Source organism: Heterocephalus glaber, unplaced genomic scaffold (genome assembly GCF_053883595.1).
Source record: "Heterocephalus glaber isolate CG9 unplaced genomic scaffold, H.glaber_assembly_v1.0 deba00001532, whole genome shotgun sequence".
Taxonomy (NCBI): Eukaryota; Metazoa; Chordata; class Mammalia; order Rodentia; family Bathyergidae; genus Heterocephalus; species Heterocephalus glaber.
In genome coordinates, this window is record NW_028258330.1 from 8,939,384 (window position 1) to 8,954,961 (window position 15,578).

A 15,578-nucleotide genomic window follows, 5' to 3' on the forward strand; every position below is an offset into this window, starting at 1 on the left:
TGATGGGAAACAATGGATAAGCAGGTTTAATAGTATTTTTTACATACTGAATTTGAATAAGTGACTTAATGTACAGTACAGTTTTACATCTGCTAATTATCAATAGTGCCCTCTTTAACCCTCAGTAGGACCCAGTATAGATGATAAATTAAAAGCACCTAAGGTTCAATGTACTTTTATGCTATCCCTCTGGAAATGTCTATAAAAGTTAAGAAATGAGAGTCTGTAGACAGATGCTCGGCATCAGAGAAGGCAATCTATATCTAAAAGGTTGTTATTAAAATTAAGAGGGGGATGAGACAGTCATTAGATAAAGAACATAGAGAAAAGAGAGGAATCAAGGGACATTCACCCTTTAGAAGGATAGAAGAGGGAGAAGAATCCAAAACAAACAAAAAAATAAACAAAGAGGGGTTCCAGAGGAGGAAAAGAATCAATGGAAAGAAAATATTATGAAGTTAAAAAACTATAGAAGTTCTTTTAAAATGTCAAAAAATGTACTCAGGATATCTAAATTGAAAAAAAAAAGAAAGAAAGGAAACCCTCAAGGATTATAAAAGCAGTTTTTGCAGAGTGGTAAGGCAAAAGCCAGTAGGGCATTGATGGGCTAATGGGAGGTAAGAGCAAACAGAAATAATGATTAAGACTACTTGTAGGAATCTAGGAGGATATAGGAGTCTTGGTAGATCATAGAGAGGAACAAGAGAGATTAAAAGGAAATGAATACTAGGCAGGAGATTTATTGACCTCAGGAATGAGATGTGGTGTAAAGGTAAGAATCTACAGAGAATAGGGAGCAAATTTAATAGAACAAAAAATTGAGATACTCAAGAGATGTGGTCCAAGTCATGGCTGCGACTCTATTTTGGAAGGGTCACCAAAAAGACAAAGTCATTGAGAGTGATGGAAAGAGTTAGTGTAAACCTAAGAGTTGTAAGGCAGTTCCTAAAGATGCTGAGGAGATCTCCCAAAGATAAAGAGGATGGAGATGATGATAGAATTAGAGGCCATAGATGTAAAACAAAGGTTTTTGAATAATGCAGGCAAAAAAGTCAGATCTTCTAGGTTTGGAGAAAAATTTTTTGAGACTCTGAGCCTACTTTCCATATTATCCCCTTCCCTAGTTTCATTAATACTAGTATTAATGGATGGAGCAGATAACAGGGAAGGTGTCATCCTCAGGAAACAGATGTCAATTATTGAAGGTTGTAGAAAAAAATTGCAAAAAAATAAAAGTTCAATTACAACTCAAAAGAAAAAGATTGTGATGGGCCCAGTGGAAGCAACTAGAAGACAGGCTAAGGAGATCATCATATTCTCAAATGGAGGGGGGGGCATGAAACAGGAAGGCAGAGGCTGGAAGGGCATTATCTGGTGTACGTTAACATGATCATAATTTAAAACGAGGTTGATCATGGAGGAGTCAGCAGGAACTCCCAAATTGAACAGACATTTTGAACAAATGAAACAGAAGAAATAGAATAACAAAATTAACCTTGCTCTATTCTTTGCACATCAAAACAGAATTAAATTCAACTTTACCTCAAACTACACACTAAAGAAGTATTTCTACCCATGAAAAGTTTCAACAGGCTTTCCATAAGTATCATAGGATTCCATGTGAAAAGGTACACAAATCACATTATGGACCCCTCCCACTCCCTTCTTTTATACTACATGGGTAGAATGAGATTAGAAATGAACTTTAGGGCTCCCTTGAAAGTTTTTTCTTTAAGACTCTTCCAAAGGAAGCATGCAGCCACAGGGGTGTGGAAGTTGGGGATAATGGGATTTTATGTGTGCACACATAAAAGTATTGCTTCTTTTTCAATGCCACCTAGCTAAAGTAGAGGGAGGAAAGTCTAGTCAATTACTACCCAAAGTTATTACTCTGTTGAATGTACACTGGGGCTCTCATAATTGTGACGTTACAAAGCTGAGGCTAGTTTATATCAATATTACATTAAAAAGCATGGTATCACTGATGGAATTCCACAGCTTAATTTCCTTGATTTGGGAATTGCTGCTAATGTATATACTCAATAAAGTCTAGGTAAAAACAAAATAAATCTAACAAAACAATCTCTTATTAAAATATGTCTTACAAATATTAGCAATATCTTATATATACAATGGACTTAAGTGCTTATTTATTATGTTCCTGCTGCTGCTGACAATGCCATTCCTTGAGGTCTTTGTAAGCACAGTACTAACATATTTTATATATTTTAATATAACTTAATTCACAAAATAATTTTATAGATAATTATTATCTTTATTTTTCAGATGAGTACAGCAAGGCTTTAAAAGGTCATAGAGATATTTTATTTATTCAATGTTAACAATAGTGTATTGAGTAGCTGCTCAATAAGTATGCTTGGGCTAGGTATATCAAACCAAAAAAAGTAAGAGATTATAGCTGGGGTGTGCAGAAATTCAGATATTAAGCAAAAACCAAATGACTATAAAATGAGTGAGAGGCTGGGCACAGTGGTGCATGCCTGTAATCCTAGCACTCAGGAAGCTGAGGCAAGAGGATTGCCGTGAGTTAGAGGCCAGCCTGAGCTACATAGTGAGTTCAGGGCCCCCTGAACTACAAAGTGAGACCTTGCCTCAAAAAAAAAAAAAAAAAAGAGTGAGTGTAAAAAGGGAATCTACTATTTATTTCAGTTGAGTGGTTTTAAGAACTCTAATACCTGAGGGATAAAGAATCAACCATGTGAGGAGTGAGAAGGCTAATGTTCTGAAACACAGGAAACAGGATATGTTAAAAGTTGCAAATAAGGAATCAGTTTAGAGTGTGTGAGGATAGAAATAATGTCAAGTGGCTCATGATCAGTAAGTAAAGATGAGAAGAAATCAACAAAGCCTGTGTAAGGAGGCTGGACTTCATTTTATTGTAAGAGAAAGCCAATGGCAGGGTTTTTATGGGGTAGGGAATGAGGAGGAGGAAAGGATATATCGGGATCGGGCTGTCAGATTTCAATTGTAATAGGTCATTCTAACTATTGTAGGAGAAGAATTAGTACTATGGAACAGCATAGTAGTAGTAGCACATAGAGAGAGGAAAAATGGTTCTCCATATATTTTGAAGCTATGATGGAATCCTTTTTGAATTTATAGTTAATAAATAGTAAAATTAGGATTCTGTTTTCTCCTGAAGTTTGAGCTCTTAGTCCCACTCTTAACTTCAGTAACTTTTTTAAAAGTTTAAGTTCAGAAAAATATTCCTTAACAACTAGAAGACAATTTTAGGATTAAATCTCAAAACACTTAATGGGTGAGTGTGACTTTCTCTCAAGGTTTATAGATCTCTGCAACAATGCTGAATGATGAATTCTGGTCATCATTAATCTGTAGCTAAAAACCACCCTGACTGGGGCTGGGGATTTAGGCTCAGTAGTTCCGTTCCCTGCCTCGAAAGCGCAAGGTCCTGAGTTTGATCCCAGGTACCCCCCCCAAAAAAAACCCTCAGGAAGAATACCAAAATTATCTAATGTTTTTCAGTAATCTTTAAAAAAAATCTTTGAATTATGAAATCTTTTATTCAGAATATACTTTCCATATAAATACATACAGTTTTGAGATTTGTTGAGATCTACATTTGCTCCATACTTTTAGCTAGTAATGTCATAGATCTCTTTTTAACTGTATCTTTTTTTTACTTTTATTAGCATATGTTTACAATATATAATGATTACATTCACTGTAAAGAATTGGTTCATATACATAACACATTTCAATTCCTTTTTTCCCCCCTTCCATCCTCTCAGTGGTATGTTATGTATCTTGAACTCAGAAGAGTTTTCTCCAGTTTTGGCTATGCGCTAACCATTAAATAAAAACAAAAATCTATTCATTGTTTTAAAACAATGTAAAGTCATAAAGCTTTTTAAAAGCTCATAATAGAAAAAAAAGTAGTTAATTTACAGATGACACTATGTGTTTAGGTGCTGAGCTAAATACAGTACTGGTTCATAGTATTTACAATGTAAAATTTAAGTGCTACATTTGTTGCTATTATAATCTAATATACTTGACATTTTACTTATGTGCTATCATCCATCACCCCATCAAAATGCAAACTCCACAATGACAAGGAATTTCTTTTCCTCCTATCTCACTGCTAAATCTCACTGACATACAGAACAATGCCTGGCATCTAGTATACACTTATTAAATATTTGTTGGATGAGTGATTTCAGTGATTTCAGAATGAGTGAAATATAAACAGTTATATTCCTGACTAGGTACCATCTGAGATAACCTTGGTGAAAGTTCTTTGTAAACTGTAAACCATTCTATAATGTAGACAATTGTCATTATTTTCATAATAACAAACACATTTACTAAGCATCTCACTCCCATTATCTTCTTTATTCCCAATTAACAAAAGAAACTGAAGGTCAAACAGATAACGCAACTCACCCAAAAATAACACAATGTAAATGGTAGAATTAGACAGACCTATATGTGCATTCTGGTTTCTGCCACTTACTTGGGATATGGCCATGGCAATTTAATAACCTTTCTAAGCCTCAATTTTACCTTCTGTAAAACAGGATAATAATGTCTTTCTAATCATGAGAAATAAATTTATATTTCAAGTATAACACTTATAGCAGTATCTTACTAAATGCCCAATCAATTCTATCTTTACCTTTGATGATAAAGAAACTTCACTGGATCTGATATTAGAACTCAGATTTTAATACAGGGTAACAAAAAGTGGGAAGTGGAGAAATAAGATTACTAGATATTGTCTGCCTTTCTATGTTACTTCCTACCCTCTGCTGACTTACAGAGGCTAATGCTAACAAAACCATAGATTTCTCTTTCTCTCCAACAAAGGACTGTGCTCATTATGTAACTCTATTACCTTCTGGTAAAACTATAAATGGGAATGTCAAATGCTAAAAAGGGAAGGATTCACAATTTCTTTTTAAAGATACATTCTTTTAAAGCTGTTAGAATATTAAAATGTCTTCAATGCATTTTGAAGAATCTGAATAATTTTTTGGTCAAAAACATGGTAACACCTATATAGATGATTACTTGTTAAATCAAAGTCACAGAGTTACTAAAATATATTAGCCTATAAGCAGCAGAGACAGTGTTTCAGATGAATTAGCTCCAACTGGTAGGAATAATTTTTATTGGGAAAGAAAAAGTGTTAACAGCCGAATACTGCATGTATCCTCAAGCAAATCTTCTGTTTAAATACAACAGCAAATTGTAAATCATAGCTATTCCCTGATTGTGAATCTGTGGTTTTATACACATGTTTAAACTTATTTATAGTTTATCAGCTGCTGATCTTCTCCAGCTATAGAAACTTAGCTGTTTCTTCATGTTTCTTCAAACAATTCCTCTGTGAATGTTAGCTAATATAATTATGCGATTAGGTCTGAGTGAAAATGAGGTTTCAATATTTATTATCAGATGACAGTGTTACCTAGAAAAAGGGCACTAGTTCACCAGCACATGAAACTTTTTCACCTCCCCAGATGACATTTACATTTTCACCTCAATTTCTTACCCTTCTTTAGAAGCTTCAAACCAAGAAGTACCAGTAAGAGCAATCAAAACCACTTAAAACATCATCACCTTTGGGGACAGATAAGAAGGAAAACAGAAGATGTTTAATTTTTTTTTTTTGGTACCAGGGTGCAAACTCAGGATCTTCTGCTTGCAAGGCAGGCGGCAGAACCACTCAGCTAAATCCCCGGCCCTCAAATTTTCAATAAATATGTGCAAGTAAACTGATAAGTCATTTCACCCTTTAAGGGAAAGGGAATTTACTTGTGACAAAACAAAGATAAGGAATATTTAATGCTCAAGCACAAGTACTAACCAACTATTAAGATCCCTTCAAAGTTTGGTAACCCTTTTTCTCTCCTTCAGCCAGACTATGACAGATAACAAAGTAACCAGCTCAGCCTTCAAAAATATTTCTCAGACAAGGAATTCTGTAGTGTATTTACACTGTTTTCTCAAATTTAATGTAGATATTAAGGTGTTTTAATGTAGATTTTAAATATAGATATTATTTAATGTAGAATTAACAATTATCTTTCCAAAAAATCCTGTTACTACTATTATTTATATAAAACACTGAAGGGATGAGATGTCAGCATATTCAAACATGCTATCCTTGCATATAAGGTAGTAGTTAAGAGACAGAGTTCTGCAGTTAAGCCAACCCAGTTTCAAATCACACCGGTTCTACCACTTCTACTAGAGGGTAACTCTGAGAAATTACTTAATATCTCTAAATTTAACTTTCTTAATTCTACTTTATAAGACTGGTACAAAAATTAAAAGTACAATAGCGGGCCTGGGATTTAGCTCAGTGGTTTCGCCACCTGCTGCGCAAGCGCAAGGACCTGAGTTCGATCCCTGGTACCAAAAAAAAAAAAAAGTACAATAGCCTTCTTGTACATGAACAACAGACTTACCAAGAGAGAAAAAGGGGAAACAATTTCTTTCACAATAGCATGCTAAAAAATGAAATATCTACGAATCAATCTAACAAAAGAAGTAAAAGACCTCTACTTTGAAAACTACAGCACTCTGAAAAAAGAGATCAAAGAGGATATCAAAAAATGAAAAAACATCCCTTGTTCCTGGGTAGGAAGAACCAATAAGTGAACATGGCCATACTTCCAAAAGTGTTACATAGATTCAATCCAATCCCAGTTGAAATCCCAACAACATACTTCACAGAACTAGAGAAAACAATCCAAAAATTCAGTGGGAACAAGAAAGACCCAAAATAGTGATTCTAGGCAACAAAGACATGATAGGGGGTATCACAATCGCCAACTTAAAACTACACTACAAAGCCACTGTGATAAAAAGCAGCATGGTACTGGCCACGGAACAGACCTGAAGATCAATGGAACAGATTAGAAGATGCAGAAACAACTCCAGATATACTAAGCCACTTCATCTTTGACAAAGGAGTCAAATGCTCTCACTGGAGGAAAGAAAGACTCTTTAATAAATGGTGCTAGAAAAACTGGGTCTCAACTTGCCAAAGATTAAAATTAGACCCATATCTTTCACCGTGCACTAAACTAAAATCAAAATGGATCAAAGATCTAAATATTAAAACAAAACACTAAACCTGCTGGAAGATAGGATAGGTAGAACTCTTGAAGACATTGGTGTAGGAAAAGACTGTGTGAACCAAACCTCAGACACACAGGAACTAGCACAAAGAATCAACAACTGGGATCTCATCCTATTAAAAAAAGCTTTTGCACAGAAAGATAAAGCACCAACAGAGCTAAGAGATAACCTACAATGTGGGAAAAAATTTTCACCAGCTGCTTCTCAGACAAAGGACTACTATCTAGAATATATAAAGAATTTTAAAAAATCAGACCTCCCAAATTTAAAGACCCAATCCAAAAATGGGCTTCTAAAATGAATAGACATTTCTCAAAGAAATAGAAACAGCAAATAAACATATGAAGAAATGTTCAACATCACCGGTCATTCAATAAATCCACATGAAAACAACACTGAGATTCCATGTTACTCCATAGTGCAACCACTATGGAAATCAATGTGGAGATTCCTCAAAGAACTAGGATTAGTATTCCCATTTGACCCAGCTATTCCCCTGCTGGGTATCTTCACAAAAGAATTAAAAGCATCATACCAGAGCAATATATGCACACCCATGTTATAGCAGCACAGTTTGTAATAGCTAAATCTTGCAAATAGCCCAAATGACCATCAACTGGTGACTGGATGAAAAAGATGTGCTTTTTTTAAATATATAAAATGGAGTACTACTCAGCCATAAAAAATGAAAAACTAGAGGCATTTATAGCTAAATGAATGCACATTGAAGCCATACTCTTAAGTGAAAGAACTAGGACAAACATGTGTAAATACCAAATAGTTTCTCTGGTGTGAGAAACTGCAAGAGTAAATGAGGACAAAAATGTATAATAGATAATGTAAAATAGGAAGAAAAGGTTCAAAAGGGAAGGGGAAGTAGGGAGGGGGTGGGGAAAAGGAAAGAAAGGAAGGAAAAAATATGAGAAAAGAAGCAAAAAACTTAAAAGTTTTTGTAAATAAGGAGTGGAAGGGAAGGAAGGCAAATGGGAAAAAAACAAGAACCAAGATATATCACATGCAGGTACAAATTCCCAATGATGAATATGATCATAATATATACCTAAAATGTACCAATAAACTTAATGGGAAAAAAAAGTTCATAAGTACTTAGTATGGCCTGACCCATTAGTAAGCATACTGCATTTGGTGACTATAGGCAACATATTGCAGGAAAAACTGTATAGATTACGAATCTAACTTCTTAGGTTCAAATCAAAGTTTTCCCACTTGCTTATTTATGTGACCATAGCCAAACTATTTCACCTCTCTATGTTCATATTAGTAAATACAGGAAAGGAGTCTTGCACATGCTAATTGTTGTACTAATTCTAATATTACATCAAGTGAAGTATCACAGAAACTGATAATGTATGCTATCAGTTCAAACCACATTTATAAATCTTTCCTGTACATCAATATGCAATTATGTATGGACCAAGCACCTACTGCAGATTTACTAGTTCTAAGTTTCCCTTACTTGTCTGATGATCCAAATCACCCAGAGATTGTTACTGACTGATCAGGTCTAGGGTGAGGCCTTGGAATCTGTCTGTATAGTTAGCTTCCCAGGTGCCTACTGTGGGTAGGGAAACTAGGAATCTTTGAGCTTGTTGAAGTTTTGCCCAACTGCAGAACCTGAGAAGAATACTGAGCAGTCTTCTAACCTAGGAGAATTATTGTTTATAAGTATGATGTCATGGAAATGGGAATGCTGATAATAATTTCTTTATTCAACAAATACTTTATTGAGTATTTATCAATACCAAATATGAACTGAGGGACAACTGGGCATACACTAAAATATAATTCACAAAATAATGTGTTAAATTTTAATTGGAAAACAAATGTACTCTTAAAAATTAAAACCACTGGAAAGGTGGCAGTGCCAAATAGAATGAAATATACATAATTGCTAAAATACACACAACTATATGTTATCATTAGTCCTGAGGAGTTTATGGATAAGGGTTTTGTTGGCAAAGAGGTTTGATCCTTCAAGAAGTTATAGTTATTTATGGCCCTGCTGCCATTGCTAATGAGAAAATCCTAATATTTTAAAAATATTCAAATAACAAATTCACTACAAAATACAGCCATTAGTTTTCCTTGCTCCATTTAAATAATAGTATTTAGGAACAACATGAAGCAATTTGAGGAATATTAGCACAAATGTGGCTCTGAATTTTTTAAAGAAAAACAAAAGGAAATGAATTTCCATTCCTCCAAGACCCTGTTCCTGACACTAGGTCATTAAATGAATTGGCCGCTAAATGAGTAATTACATATAGTATGTACAATGTTCAGAACAAAGAAATGGTCACAGGAAACTCCAACTTGATGATTTTGCTTTTACAGTATTTGCATAACTCTTATGTGCAGTAGGTACTGTAACATAAAACAGAGTGCAAGCTACAGTACCATAATGTATAGTAAAATCAGCAAATATCACAGTACTATATAAACAAGGTATACTGTGCAAGAAAAAGACACCAACAAGATATACAGAACTGTACAAAAAAAAAAGATGGGTGGTAAGTCTGAGTGGTATGTTGTAAGTCCAAACAACCATTAAATAGGTAGGTGATTAAACAAGGAATAACTACCAAAAATATAATCCACAGGTACAGGTGCAAAACTTAAGGTGTTTCAGCTATCCACTGCTTCCAGGATTAGGAAAATAAAGAGCCACTCATGACTATTATAGCTTCTCTTGACAGATTATTGGTGTGATGAGAGGCACACATTTTTTTCCTGACTTCACAAATTTTCTAAAAAGAAAGTACTATATTTCTTTTATGATGAAGGAAAATTATTCCTTTGTTTAAAGAAATTACCTTAAGCGTACAATTTTTAAAAATATTAGAATAATCCCATATAGAAACTTTTTCCTTAAAGAGATTGAATCATGTTCCCTCTCAAAGAAAAATTGTTGTAGGTCCTCCTCATATTGGCAAATAAAAAGGTTTTTTAAATTTTAAAATGCCTGAAATCTCATGTGCTACTTCCAAATGTAGATCCTCAAAAGGATGATCCACAGCAGCAACACTAAGTGATGATACTAATAATATCTCTGATAGTGATGAAAGAACGCCTGTTTATCTGATGTGTGATCCAAAGACACATAGTGAAGGCTGGCAAATGAAAAACATGTATTTGTTCCCAGCAAAAGAGCCATTGGACTGTCATTAAGTACACTGGACCAAACCAGTGATGGACTTTTATCACTCATCCTTTATCCTTTCCATCTCTAATTTCCCACTCCCTCCATCTTTCTTTTCTTTTCTACCTTTATCTTTGACCTATCTCCACAACCAGTTCCTTAGGAAGCACTGAAAGGCACTGCTATTCCCAGTGATGTCTCTATGAATTAAAAAGGGACAACTGTAGACAAACACTGGGATATGTAGAGGAGATCTATGCATCCTTTTATGAAAACAAACCTGGCTACTCCCTATAGCTAACCCAAAACTGATTTGTTAAAGAATACTGAGATGGATGTAGTCATTTCTTCTCAGATATTTTACAAATTTCTTAAGTGCCATACTAATATGATTAGTCCAGGTTCTCTACTTAGGAGACAGTAAGAATCAAAGGGCAAGGAACTCAACATGAGTCTTTAAAATAGTAACCCCCTCACAGAAAGGTATCTGTTAAAGTAAGTTCACACAATGATCTAGACAAAGTCAAAAGATGTATGCCATTTTAATTCAGTGCCTTCAGCTACTTGAAATCCAGATTCCACTGTAGACTTCATCTGACATATTCTTCAAAGAATCAACACAAGGGAGCAATGACTATTGACAGAGCTTTCTGAGGTTCTCAAACTGAGACCTGTTTTCTTAGGGTATACACAGTGCAAAATCAATTGAAGAGACAAATAACATTAATGCTATTACTCTGTTCCAATCTAGAAGTTCTTATTACAGCAAGTTTAGCTCTGAACAAGCTGCCACAAGCAGCACATTATGATAGCAAATATACCAACTCTAAATTTTCTTTTAAGCAGTACATAGCATTCAGTATATAGCATTTGGGCTGCTCCTGAGAACTTATGACACAGCTCTAATCAACACATTATAGTTGGGAGAGCTAGATGTGACAGCTAGATGTGTCACCCACAATTGTCCTGCTCTACTTGTCAAAACTGTTTTTTTTCCAAATGAATATAATCAACTTTAACTTTCAGTAAAATCACCCAAACTAGTTCATTAACTGACATGACAAATAATCTCTACCTTTCTACTACCAATGACATCTTCTGAAATTGTAACACTATTTCTAGAAAAGAAAAATTAGACATGGATGTAAATGACTAAATTACCAAAATGAATCATCAGAAGCCAAGTTAAATGAGAGAAAATTTCTTTTTTCTTTTTTTCTAAAACTTTGAAGACCATTGGTAATGTTGAAGGTTTTTTCTTGTTGTATGCCAAGGACTAAGGGTAGTATCTTCTGAAATTGGAAAATCTGTTTTCTTTCCAGATTACTGTTTTGTGATCTTATGACACATTATCTTATTAACCTTAAGTTTATTAGCTTTAAAAGTATCTTAACAAATATTATCCTAGACTATATCCAAAAGACAGTTTCTTACATCAATGAAAATAACTGAAAAATTGCCAGTTTTATGTGAAGAAAAAGTGAATAAAGTGTATATCATCCTGAATGAATTCATGCATTCATAAAAGAAAAAATTATTGAATGTTTATTATGTGCTAAATGGCAAATCCTGGGCTATATGTAAATTGAAAATACAGTGTGTCCTCAAGAAGATAATGACTTAGTGAAAGAAAAGGAAAGAAATTATGCTACCATGTGAATTATGCTACACTAGAGGAATGTACAAAAAACTATGGGGGAAAAAAGTGTTACCTGACTCTCACTGGGAGAGTCAAGGAAGATCTGGGATATGAAGTTGAAGGTATCACGTAACTAATTATAAATATATGCATTTGTATATTTGGACAGATTTGGAAAATTGGAAGAATTGGCTTATAGGAGGTCACAGTATTTCAAGGGGCATCAATGTAAATGTTGAATTCACAAAGAAGAATTGTAGAAGGGATCATGACATAGTCGCCCCCTACCTTTCATTAGAAGAGCACCAAGTGTACTCTATGAATAAGCCATTGTATGAGTCTATTGGAAAATTTTGTCCTGCTAAATACAGTATACGTTTAAGTGCACTGGGGGCTGTGGATTGGGGGAAATAGGGAGGGGTGCCAGAGGGGTCTGACTCATTAAAGAGACATATTTGGAAATAAATGGAGTTGGAAGACTATAAACGTTAGAAAAGACATAAATTTGATGCATATTCAGTGTGGTTATAAAGGAAAGAGATCAGCCGATGGGTTTCTCAAGTGGTGAAATCAGCAAGAGTGTAATTCAGTCATTAGAAAGTACAAGGAGGATGTATATTCTATTTTCAATTTGTCTTATCAGTAAGTGAAAGCCCAGTAAAGCAAAGGTAAATTAGGCACCTTGATGATGACTTCTCTGATGGGCATTAATGGCCACTGTGCTTTCCAAGGAAAGAACATAAAGGCTGCAACCACTGTGGATTTGATTGTTCCACACCAAGAAGCCAGCTGTAGAGGTCTCTCTACAGTCAAAGTTAGGCAGAGGAAAAGATCCACCAATCCCTTCAGATGTTATTTGTTTCCACCTATCCCTTCAGATGTTGTTTGTTTCCTTGAGGCCTTTGACATTTCCAAGGGAAATGGCTGGTAGGATAGGACTTGAGGAAGGCATGAAAATAGGTAGTTTCCATTGACAAAATGTCCCATAACATAGCTATGTAATTCTAAAACAATAAAAATATCTGTGAAATTTATTTCACTCTCAATATGTTTCACCTTTACTATGAATATAACCCACAATGCTGTGACTCTACTTCTATGCTGACACATCAGAGTAAGAGACTTTGGAATCAGATTTAGGCTACCAACAACTTCTTTTATAGAATGTTCAATTATCTCTCAGTGAATATAGAATAAGTCAATATTTTTCACCAATTTTAAGATGAATTCCAAGATTGAATTCTAACATAAACGGGAATAATAAAATTTCTTAAACTTTACAAAATATATTCCCTTTAAGCAATCAGTAAGTGTAAAGACATTAAAGCATTCAGGTACAACAAGTTGTCTATTTTAGGAGCTGTGTTAGAATCAAATCTGCAGGGAATACCAAAATCATAAATACTTTGCTATGTAAAGCAGTAGGCAGAATTCTAAGAATAACTCCAATGACTTTCACTCTTGTGAAATAAATACTCTCCCCTGAGAGTGTTGGTTGAAAGGAAGTCTGAGACTCCAAGCCTGGAAAGTATTTAATGTTGTGGCTGCCTTTGAAGATGCACAGAGCTACTTGAAGCTGAGAGGGGCCCCTTGCTAACAGCCAGCAAGAAAACAGGGACTGCAGTCCAACAACCACAAGGAACTAAATTCTGCCAATATTCTAAATTATCATGGAAACATGTTTTTACCCCCAGAGCCTCCAGATAAAAGCCCAGCAGACTGGCATTTGGATTTCAGCCTTTTGAGATTCTGAGCAGAGAAGCCAGCTACATTCCTGATCTACAAAATTTTGAGATGATAAACACATGCTGTTGTAAGAAACTGTATGTCATAATTATAACAGAAAACTAATATAGTTTCTATACATAGTTCTTCTATCTTCCAAAATGAATGAAAGTAAAAAAAGATCATCTACATTGCCATAAGAATAACTAAAGAGAAGTCAAACTAAACTTACAGATTTCACAAATTATCCATAAATGATCTAAATCAAAACAAAATGTATATCTTAGAAGTATATATGAATGGATTTCCATAAAATTATATACATTAAAGAGATTGTAATGCTATTTCAAAAGAGGGAAATAATTCAATATTCCCAAAATATTTAGTAAAATTAAATTATATATATAATTATGTATATAAATATATACAAATATGAATATATATATATAATGCTTTAAGAGGAAGATAATTTTTCAATTTAAATCTTTGGTGGAATAAAACCACCCAAAATAGAAATAAAGAGCAAAATAAAAGATAGATAATAGGAAGTAGGGAGACAGATCTTTTCAAATTGGAAAGGGATCAAGAGATGGAGGGAGGGGGAAGGGAAGGTGGCAAAGGGCATTAAAAAAGGAATTAAGATACATTATATACATGTACCAACCCCCTACAAGGAAGGTAAACATTATGTACTGCAAACATGTACTAATAAAAAAAATGCTGGGATAAAAACAGTTTTCCAAAGAGAACTGAAAATCAATAGATATAAATGTCACTTTTTTTTTTTTGGTACCGGGGATCAAACTCGGGACCTTGTGCCTACGAGGAAGGCGGTGGAACCACTGAGCTAAACCCCCAGGCCAAATGTAATTTTTGATTAGGGAATGACAAGGGACCAAAACAACAGGCCATCATTTATTTCAGTGTGTTGTTGCTTTAGGGAAATACAAAAGAACATTTTTTTCTTTCTTTTTGGTACTTGATCTTTATTTACTCAGTGGTTTGTGGATATGAAAAGAGTTCAAAATGCTGGAAATATTATAAACCTACACTGTGAGTTTTATTGCCTGACACCCTATAACGCAACCAAACTATGACTTTTTCACACTTTAGATGATTCACCTTGAAATAAATGAAAGGATTCAGTCTGCTACGAACACTTGATCCTCCTTTCACTTTTACATTTTATTTTTGTTTTGTTTTGTTTGAAACAGGGTTTCACTATATACTTCAGGCTGACCTTAAACTCACTATGTAGCCCAGGCTGGCTTCGAACTCACAGCAATCCTTCTGCCTCAGTCTATCGAGTGCTGAGATTACAAGTGTGTGCCACCATGTCCAGCCATTAATTTTCTTTTTAATATAATGTTGCCATTCAACATTTAACTCAGAAGAGGCAGCATGATATAGTGGTTAAATATGTGAGCTCTAGAATAATCCTTCCTTAGTTAAAACCCTAAACCTACCACTTAACAGATCTGTGACCAAAGACAAATCAGATAACTTCTCTGTGCCTCCATTTTCCTTTCAGTAAATGAGGGTTAGGAATATATACCTCATAGAATTATAGTAAATATAGTGGACCCTCGAATTTCAACCGGCTTGACATAAGAACAACTTGAGTTGTGACTGAAATTTTAGTTTTAACTTATGACTCAAGTCTTGAGTTATGATCCAAATGCCCACCACATGTGCTTCCAGATGGTCTCAGATACAGATGTAACCCTTAAAGAGTTCTGGAAGGAACATTACAACATCCCTTCCCTGTGTGGGGTTAATTGAGAAATTCAGGGCCAATGTCTCTCTAAGGACACTGAGATCTGCTTGTATAAAGGAGAGAGATTTTGAAGGCTGTGTAGAGGAGCCTGAGCCTTCATTGACCATCTTGAGTTACAACTAGCCTTCAGGAACAAATTGAGT

General features: G+C 34.6%; 1 protein-coding gene across 11 annotated transcripts in view; it reads right to left on the reverse strand.

The window, feature by feature from the left end:
• Window positions 1-15,578, reverse strand: part of Macrod2 (mono-ADP ribosylhydrolase 2) — a 2,157,923-nt gene that overhangs the window by 1,839,099 nt on the left and 303,246 nt on the right. The gene's annotated exons all lie outside the window — the stretch shown is intronic.